The sequence below is a fragment of the Cuculus canorus genome, chromosome 8, assembly GCF_017976375.1.
Source record: "Cuculus canorus isolate bCucCan1 chromosome 8, bCucCan1.pri, whole genome shotgun sequence".
Classification (NCBI taxonomy): domain Eukaryota; kingdom Metazoa; phylum Chordata; class Aves; order Cuculiformes; family Cuculidae; genus Cuculus; species Cuculus canorus.
The window spans coordinates 34,781,728-34,791,110 of record NC_071408.1 but is presented as its reverse complement, the minus strand read 5'-3'; the positions used below and the strand labels follow the sequence as shown (position 1 = coordinate 34,791,110).

Sequence of the window (9,383 nt, the reverse complement as noted above, 5' to 3'; positions counted from 1 at the left end):
ACCACATTCCAGGGGAGCACACCCCAGGAACTGTGTTCCCAGGTGCTTCAAAATTTGGCCCTGCCTCAAAAAAACCCAGTCCCAGTTCAGCCTGCGCCCAAACCTTGGCGATGATCATCGCCTCACAGACCGGCCGGGACCAGGGAAAAAAAACCCAGCTGGGGGAAAAAAAAAAAACCCCAGCTGGGGTTTTTTTATTCTAAATTTTTTTTTTTTTTTAAATTTAAGTACCTGCAAAGCAACACACTACACAGACAACCTCAGAAGCAACCCCACCACCCCACAACCCCACAGGCAGTCCCTGCCACATAAACCGCTCCTCCCTCCCAGCCCATGCGTGCCACCACCTGCCAGCCACAATCAGCCATCACTCCTAGGCTGCACGGCTCCCTAGGAACTGTGTTCCCAGGCGCCTCAAAATTTGGCCCTGCCTCAAAAAAACCCAGTCCCAGCTCGGCCTGCGCCCAAACCTTGGCGATGATCATCGCCTCGCAGACCGGCCGGGACCAGGGAAAAAAAACCCAGCTGGGGGAAAAAAAAAAAAATCCCCCAGCTGGGGTTTTTTTATTCTAAATTTTTTTTTTTTTAAATCTAAGTACCTGCAAAGCAAAACACTACACAGACAACCTCAGAAGCAACCCCACCACCCCACAGGCAGTCCCTGCCACATAAACCGCTCCTCCCTCCCAGCCCATGCGTGCCACCACCTGCCAGTCACAATCAGCCATCACTCCTAGGCTGCACGGCTCCCTAGGAACTGTGTTCCCAGGCGCCTCAAAATTTGGCCCTGCCTCAAAAAAACCCAGTCCCAGCTCGGCCTGTGCCCAAACCTTGGCGATGATCATCGCCTCACAGACCGGCCGGGACCAGGGAAAAAAAACCCCAGCTGGGGGAAAAAAAAAAAAACCCCAGCTGGGGTTTTTTTATTCTAAATTTTTTTTTTTTTTTAAATCTAAGTACCTGCAAAGCAACACACTACACAGACAACCTCAGAAGCAACCCCACCACCCCACAGGCAGTCCCTGCCACATAAACCGCTCCTCCCTCCCAGCCCATGCGTGCCACCACCTGCCAGTCACAATCAGCCATCACTCCTAGGCTGCACGGCTCCCTAGGAACTGTGTTCCCAGGCGCCTCAAAATTTGGCCCTGCCTCAAAAAAACCCAGTCCCAGCTCGGCCTGCGCCCAAACCTTGGCGATGATCATCGCCTCACAGACCGGCCGGGACCAGGGAAAAAAAACCCAGCTGGGGGAAAAAAAAAAATCCCCCAGCTGGGGTTTTTTTATTCTAAATTTTTTTTTAAAAAAAAAAGCTAAGTACCTGCAAAACAAAACACTACACAGAAAACCTCAGAAGCAACCCCACCACCCCACAACCACACAGGCAATCCCTGCCACATAAACCGCTCCTCCCTCCCAGCCCATGCATGCCACCACCTGCCAGCCACAACAAGCCATCACCCCTAGGCTGCACAGCTCCCTGGAACTGTGTTCCTAGGTGCCTCAAAATTTGGCCCTGCCTCAAAAAAACCCAGTCCCAGTTCGGCCTGCGCCCAAACCTTGGCGATGATCATCGCCCCGCAGACCGGCCGGGACCAGGGAAAAAAAACCCAGCTGGGGGAAAAAAAAAAATCCCCCAGCTGGGGTTTTTTTATTCTAAATTTTTTTTTTTTTTTTTAAATCTAAGTACCTGCAAAGCAAAACACTACACAGACAACCTCAGAAGCAACCCCACCACCCCGCAACCCCACTACCCCACAACCCCACAGGCAGTCCCTGCCACATAAACCGCTCCTCCCTCCCAGCCCATGCGTGCCACCACCTGCCAGCCACAATCAACCATCACTCCTAGGCTGCACGGCTCCCTAGGAACTGTGTTCCCAGGCACCTCAAAATTTGGCCCTGCCTCAAAAAAACCCAGTCCCAGCTCAGCCTGCGCCCAAACCTTGATGATGATCATCGCCTCGTAGACTGGCCAGGACCCGGGGAAAAAAAAAGAATTAATTCTATTTTCAATTTCTTTGTGCTAACTGCCTGCATAGCAAGACATTCTACTCCACATACAACCTCAAAGAGCACAACAATAAGTGACTCCCACCTCTACAGCCCCAGACACTCATCCACCTACACACACGCTCACATTCCCCCCTAGACGCATTCAGACACATCAGATGCTTGCACAGATGCAAAGTGCTTCCTTTTAGGCACCAAGGGCATTCTTGCTTCAAGTCTTCGCTTCCACCTGGGGCTGGCTTGCATGCATGCATCAAGGCTGTGCTTCAAGTCCTTGCTGGCACCTTGAGCTTGCATCAAGTTCTTCCATCACTATCTTGCTTGCATAAACACATCAAGGTCTTGCCTGCACAAGTGAAATAATTGCCTGCATCCATGCTTGCATCCATGCTGGCAGGTATCAAGGCCATTCCTGCTTGCAGGCATGCACTAAGGCCAGGCTTGCATCAAGTCCTTGCTTGCACCAACTTCTTCCATCACATCCTTGCCCACAGGTGAACACTGACTTGTTTGCATACATACAATTCATACATCACAGGCCAGGAGCCAAGTCCTCACTGCTTCAGGGGCATGCACCAAGGACAAGCTGGCAGGCAGGCATCAAGTGCACGCACCAAGTCCTCGCTGGCGGGCAGTCAGGCAGGCATCAAGTGCACGCACCAAGTGCTCGCTGGCAGGCGGTCAGGCAGGCAGGCATCAAGTGCACGCACCAAGTCCTCGCTGGCAGGCAGTCAGGCAGGCATCAAGTGCACGCACCAAGTCCTCGCTGGCAGGCGGTCAGGCAGGCATCAAGTGCACGCACCAAGTCCTCGCTGGCAGGCGGTCAGGCAGGCATCAAGTGCACGCACCAAGTCCTCACTGGCAGGCGGTCAGGCAGGCAGGCATCAAGTGCACGCACCAAGTCCTCGCTGGCGGGCGGTCAGGCAGGCATCAAGTGCACGCACCAAGTCCTCGCTGGCGGGCAGGCATCAAGTGCACGCACCAAGTCCTCGCTGGCGGGCAGGCGTGCACCAAGGGCTGTCTGGCATCCAATCTTGGCAGCAACTGGTTGCTTGTCTGCACACACCAAGGGCTAGCTGACATCAAGTGCACCCACTGAAGGCTGGGTGGCTGCCTTGTTTACATGCCTGCATCAGCTTCTGGCTGGCAAGAGCTGGCATTGAGCTATTACATGACTGCACTAAGCCCTTGCATCAAATCCTTGCTTTAAGTGTACGCACCAAGGGTTGGCTTGCTTGCACCAAATCCTTGTTTCAAGTGCATGCACCAAGGCCTAGCTTGCACACAAATGCTGGGTTCCTTGCACCGAGGGCTGGCTTGCCTGGACATATCAAGGGCTTGCATGCACCAAGGGCTGGCTTGCTTGCATACATTTGATGCTTGTATTCTCCTTGCCTAGCAATCACCATTCGGCACACAGGTTGTCCTGCGTCTGCAAAACAGTACTGAATAAGTCATCTCAATACTCAGCAGTAGCTTAACAATTTCAGACATCTTGTTTCCATTAGATATTATTAACCCTCTTTCACACTACAAGCAGGCAGAGAAAAAACAAGAAAAAAACCCCAACCAAACCCAAATGTTAAGTCCCACACATACCATAAATAACACCCTTGATTATGAACTGCTTTGCTACCACTTCAATGGCTTATCCCACACAGCCTTGCTCATCTCCCCTGTAGCTGCAGAGCCAGGCAGAAACTACTTTCCTCAGTAGTTGCATCTATGGCTACTTGATGGGCAGTGTACTGTATGACCCTAGGCTACAAGTACGGAGCGTATCAGCACATTAACCATAGAACCTTACTAATACACTTCTGTTGACAATTATTACTTCCATGCCTCGGGCAGAGCGCCTCCAACCAGACAAACATGTGGAACAACACTGCACATAAAAAACCAATGACACACTGGAGACAAAAGAAAACTCTGAGGAGAATGACCCCCAGACCAGAGATGCCACAGGGCAAGAATACCTAGGGGCCGCGAGGAAGTCTCAGCGGCAGCCGCAGAAAAGTGGAAGACCGTGGCCCCTTACTAAGGGATATGGCCACAAGAGGGAGGATGCACGTGCAAGAAGTGGTGCCTAAAGACCTTAGAATGTAGAGAATGCATAGAAGAAGCCCCAGAAGAGGGGACAGATGCAAGGAAGTGCAAGCAAGCACTCGATCAGAAAAGTTGACATGGCCTGCAATGCCGCTGCAATAGACAACTGACCAGAAACTTTCTTTGAAGAGTAGAATACTGGGGCCCTGTAAAGGCATATGGCTGCAACTGCAAGGATGCAAGTGCAAGAAGCCCTGCTTAAAGGCCTAAAAACAGAGGATGCGTGGAAGAAGTCCCCAAATGGGGATTTAAGAAAACTGATCAATAATCATTGAGGATGCTGACATGTCCTGCAATGTCTATGCAATAGACAACCGACCAGAAACTTCCAAAACAAAAGACCAATCCAAGCTTTAAGATAGCAATGCAAGAAGAGCCATGCCCACTTGGCACCTTACTGAGAACAGACATTCAAGACTCTAGAGATGATGCCCGAGGCACATACCACGTGCCTTAAGCACCAAGATGACATCAAGGCCTGTGGAAAACTTCATACGTGGCAGACAGGCTACATAGACTAAACAACAACACAGATACAGGCTAGAACTACCCTGTCTGGTGCATGCTAGCTCCGAGCTGAGAATTGAACCCCTCCCTATACCTGCACAAAGGTTACTCTTCCAGCACAGCCCTCTACCATATGCTAAATCCCCTCCCTGCCGCTCTCAACATTCTGCCTTCTTCCCAACCCCAAACTGCGGCCCCCTCAACTTAACTTTCAGAGGACCAAAGACCTGAAGCCATCCCTGGCAGAAAAAGCTCAAACCGCATCAGCTAAGTGGGACAACCCTGCACGGCTAGGTTCCTCTTGATTATCATCTGCAAGAAAACCAAACAGAAAACAGCACCGATAGTCAGCATCACACTGCTCAGTGCTAATACTTGTACTACACCCACAGCTAAATTGCCAAGACATTCTGCTCACCTGTTCTGTCCCAATTCAAACATCCAACGCTGCAGCCATCATCACGTGGGGCACCTAAGATAGGCAGACAAAAGTTACTGTTGTGCTTCTGAGAGATCAGTCCCATGCTCCTTCTCCCCACTACCCGGCTCACCTCAACTGCTCTTCCCATTGCAAAGGTGGCCTGCACAACGCCTGCAAAATCAAAGATAAATGCTCAATGGAGTTGCTGTGTACTACATTGATCTTAGACACCAATTTGGACAACCACCCCCTCACCTCTCAAACCATTTTTCAGCATGAAGCTCAACTCCTCTGAGGCTGTATGTGGCATCTGCAAAAGAAGACAGGTACTTAAGATACTAACACAAAGCAGAGGCTGCCCCCAGCAATACCCATCTCCTGCTATGTTTCCTTGACCGCTCTCCTGCCCAGCATCCATCATCTCAGGCTGCCATGGTGAGGCTTAGTCTCCACCTGTAATATACAGACAGCAAGGGATGCTTTTAAGATCACAAACTGAAAATGTAGATTAGCTATTTATATTGCCACCGGCCACAACTTCCCAATGACACCACAGCTGACTCACCTCCCTGTGGCACCCCACCTGCAACTCCATCAGCAGCTTTTGGTACACCAGTTGTCCCTCTGCATCTGAAAAACACAATATCAAAGTAGTCACTCAGACGTTCAGTGACACCTTAACGGTTCCAGACCTCTTACTTCCATTTAGCAATACCATCTCTACTGCACACTACAGCCAAGCACAAGTCAACAACCAAACCCAAACATTACGTCCCAATCCCTTTGAATTTAAACTGCTCCGTTACCACTCCACTGGATTCCCCCGCACACTTTTGGTCATCCCCTCTGTGGCTGCAGAGCCAAGCAGAAACTGCTCTCCTCACCCACTGCACCTAGGGCTACTTCTTCTGCAACGTATGGTATGCCCCTAAACTGAAAGGTTTAGGCATATCAGCATATTAACCACAGAATCTTGCCCTTCTACCTCTACTCACTCTTACCACCTCCATGCATCGGGCAGAGCAGCTCCAGCCAGACACGAAACACAGAACAATACTGCACACAAGACCGATGTCATGAACCAGGGACAAAAGAACTCGCTGTACGAAGAATGATTCCTGGATCAGACATGCCATTGGACAAGATGTACAGGACTACAAAGAAGAATCTATGGCAGCCCTGGAAAAGTGAAGGACCGTGGCTGATTACAAAGAGATACAGCCGCAACTGGGAGAATGAAGGAGCAAGAAGCCCCATTTAAAGACCTAAAGATGCAGAGGATGCATGGAACAAGTCCCAGAACAGGGATCCAAGAAAATGCGTGACTAACGATCGTGGACGCCGACGCAGGCTGCAAGGCCGCAGCAAAAGAGACAACTGAACAGAAGCTTCCAAAACAAGACCGATCCACACTTCAGGGTTGCGATGCAAGAGTAGCGGTGCCCAATCGAGACCGCATTGATGAGTACAAGCATTCGGGATCCTAGACATGGTGCCCAAGGCATGTCCAGCATGTCCAGCCTTGAGGGCAAAGAAGACATCAAGACCTGCAGAAAACTGAAGACATGCCACACAGACTACAGAACCTAGATGACAGACACGGGCAGGAAGCCCCGTTGAAAGACCTAGAGGTGCGGAGGACGCACGGAACAAGTCCGAGAACAGGGATCCAAGAAAACAGATGACTAACGAACGTGGATGCCGACACACGCTGCAAGGCTGCAGCACAAGAGACATCTGACTGCAAACTTCCAAAACGCAAGACCGATCCATGCTTTAGGATCGCAATGCAAGAAGAGCAGTGCCCGATTGACACTACATTGAGTACAAGCATTCGGAACCCTAGACATGGTGCCCAAGGCACGTCCAGCATGCCTTGAGTGCAAAGAGGACATCAAGACCTGCAGAAAAATTAAGATGTGGCACACAGACTGCAAAAACTAGACGACAACAGACACAGGCTAGAACTGCCCTGCCCATGCTAGTTTTGGGCTGAGAAGCACGCCCTTCTGCCTTTGCCTGCCCATATGGGACTCCCCCTGCACAGCCCTCTCCCCTATGTTACCTTTAAAATCCCTCCCTGCCATCCCCAACCTTCTCCCCTCTTCCCAGATCCACCTCAGCCTTGGTCCCTCAACTTAACTCTCAGAAGGCCAAGAGTTATCCTCAGTAGAAAAAAAACCCCTCCAACAGCATCAGCTATGTGGGATGATCCTGCAGTCACCAGGTTCCTCTTTGCCATCTGCAAGAAAATGAAATGGAAGACAAACAGTGCCAACAGTTGGTATTGCACTGTTCAATGTCAGTGTCCTGCACGACAACTTGCTCTGCCTAACTGCCACATTGTTCGCTCATTTGCTATTTGCCATTTCTAGTGTCAGATGCTGTGGCCGTTATTACCTGGGACAAGTAACTCCAGAGAATTACTGTTGTTCTTGTGAGAAGTCTGTCTTGTGCTTCTTCTCTGTACTACTCCGCTCATCTGAAATGCTCTTCCCATCCCCAAGGTGGCCCACACAGCACCTGCAAAACCAAGGGTAAATACTTAACCAAGTTGCCAAATAATACTTCGCTCTTCGAGACATATCTAACTTCCTCCTCACCATCAGCCCCACAATGATGACAATAAGCCGGACTACCTCACTGGTGCCACAGAATTCCATGCAGTCTGCTTACCTCTCCTCTTCACCACTCCCATTGTAGGAATGCAGTAGTGGCGATACCCAGGACAACAGAAAGATGAGCCACAGGGATCCAGATGTTCGCAGATTACCTAACTTTAGTCACAGGAATGAACAAAAAAACTTGCAAAAATATTCTAGTTGAAAACCAGTAAAGATGACAGACACAGAAGACAAAAAACACAGGACACTCACCATGCAGCAATGGAGACTGGAATTACAGAGACCATCAGCCAATGAAAAAAACTCACAATGGTGGGATTCGACTACTCAAAGACCTAAATGGGAAAGTCAATGACCATAAAAACCACAACTGATGACAAGGATGAGGTAACAACTACTGCAAATGATACTAGAGCAAACCTCACTGGTAAGTTAAGGAAAAATCCAAGACTCTGGTAGTAAGGGAGGCTTGCGTGCCCACAGACTAGATGAAGAAGAGTTGCTCTGCTTCTAACTATCACAAGCCAAGATAACATCCATCCTCTTCCCTGACAAACGCAAAGGAAAGTAGGGACAGAATCCTGCATTGCAGAAAAGCACTGAGACCATACCTTTAAGTAGTGAGGTCTCTGACATTCAGATGGATGGAGACAGGATGCATCCAAAGAAGTCAGTGGGGGAACAGGGGAAGTAGAAGGCACAAGGGAAGGAGAGATCTCAGAGCCCTAGAGATTACGTTTTGAGTGTAGTTGATGCTTTTCAAGATCAAACTTATCTGATATTCAAACCAGATGATTGCTGCACAAAGGTCAAGATGATCCATACCTTGCGTCTCAACTTCATCGTATCACCCATCAGCTGCAGAGAGGGCAAACGTGGATGGCCCTCACATATGACTGCCAAACTAAACAGAGAAAGATCAATGAACCCATCTCACTTCCCTTAACCATCCCCCAAACCATTAAAGTCCTTCTCCACTCCTGAATGGCCAAAGAAGGGACTCTGCTCCTTCCTAACAGCACCTACCCTCTTTTTGAGCCCTCTGACTCTTCACTGTTGCTGTTCCTTGGGGGCTGTGCTTCTGAACCCTTCCCTGTGTTCTGCTGGCCACTCCTATCTTCTGCCAGCCCACGGATTCAAACTAGCCTTGCAAACTGAATTCCAGATTACTATAACCTACAAGGTGCCGGTTACAAACTGCAAAAGCTGTAGAGCCAAAGCATCATCCCACATGGAACGAAGAACAGCAACAAGTTGTCCCATAACCAGAAATTCTAGGCAAATGCAAAGCCCACAGAAGGAAATAAAAAGAAAGCAAACTATTGAAACATCTCGCCCCCTCCAACACCCAGTAAAAAATTACAGACCTTAAAAGAAAAGCACTCACCTCTATAAACAAAACAAATGTACTTACAGCTGTGTATGCTGCTTAGCCTACACTGGTCCCAAACTCTCATCTTGAACAGCAGCCCCTGCTTCTCTAAAAAAGACACAAAAAAAAACACGAAAAAAACCCCAAAAAAAACAACCAACCAAAAAAATCTTACCAAAACAGCTTAACCTACCCCAAAGCTGCAGTGAGTTGAAAGAGTAGCAGAGCACTGATCTTAAGGAAGACCAGAAGCTGAATGACTCCCTAGTGGAAGGCCTGTGGCTTATATACCCCTGGGGCCTCCATACCTCCCACCTGGGAATAGGGTGTGGCAAACCCC

General features: G+C 49.4%; 1 long non-coding RNA gene across 1 annotated transcript; it reads right to left on the bottom strand.

The window, feature by feature from the left end:
• Positions 1 to 7,721: 7,721 nt before the first annotated feature.
• Positions 7,722 to 8,775, bottom strand: LOC128852922 (uncharacterized). Its single transcript, XR_008451056.1, has 3 exons — positions 8,497 to 8,775; positions 7,924 to 8,006; positions 7,722 to 7,824 (listed from the first exon to the last, which is right to left on the bottom strand). It is a non-coding gene; the product is annotated as an uncharacterized LOC128852922 (long non-coding RNA).
• Positions 8,776 to 9,383: the final 608 nt, after the last annotated feature.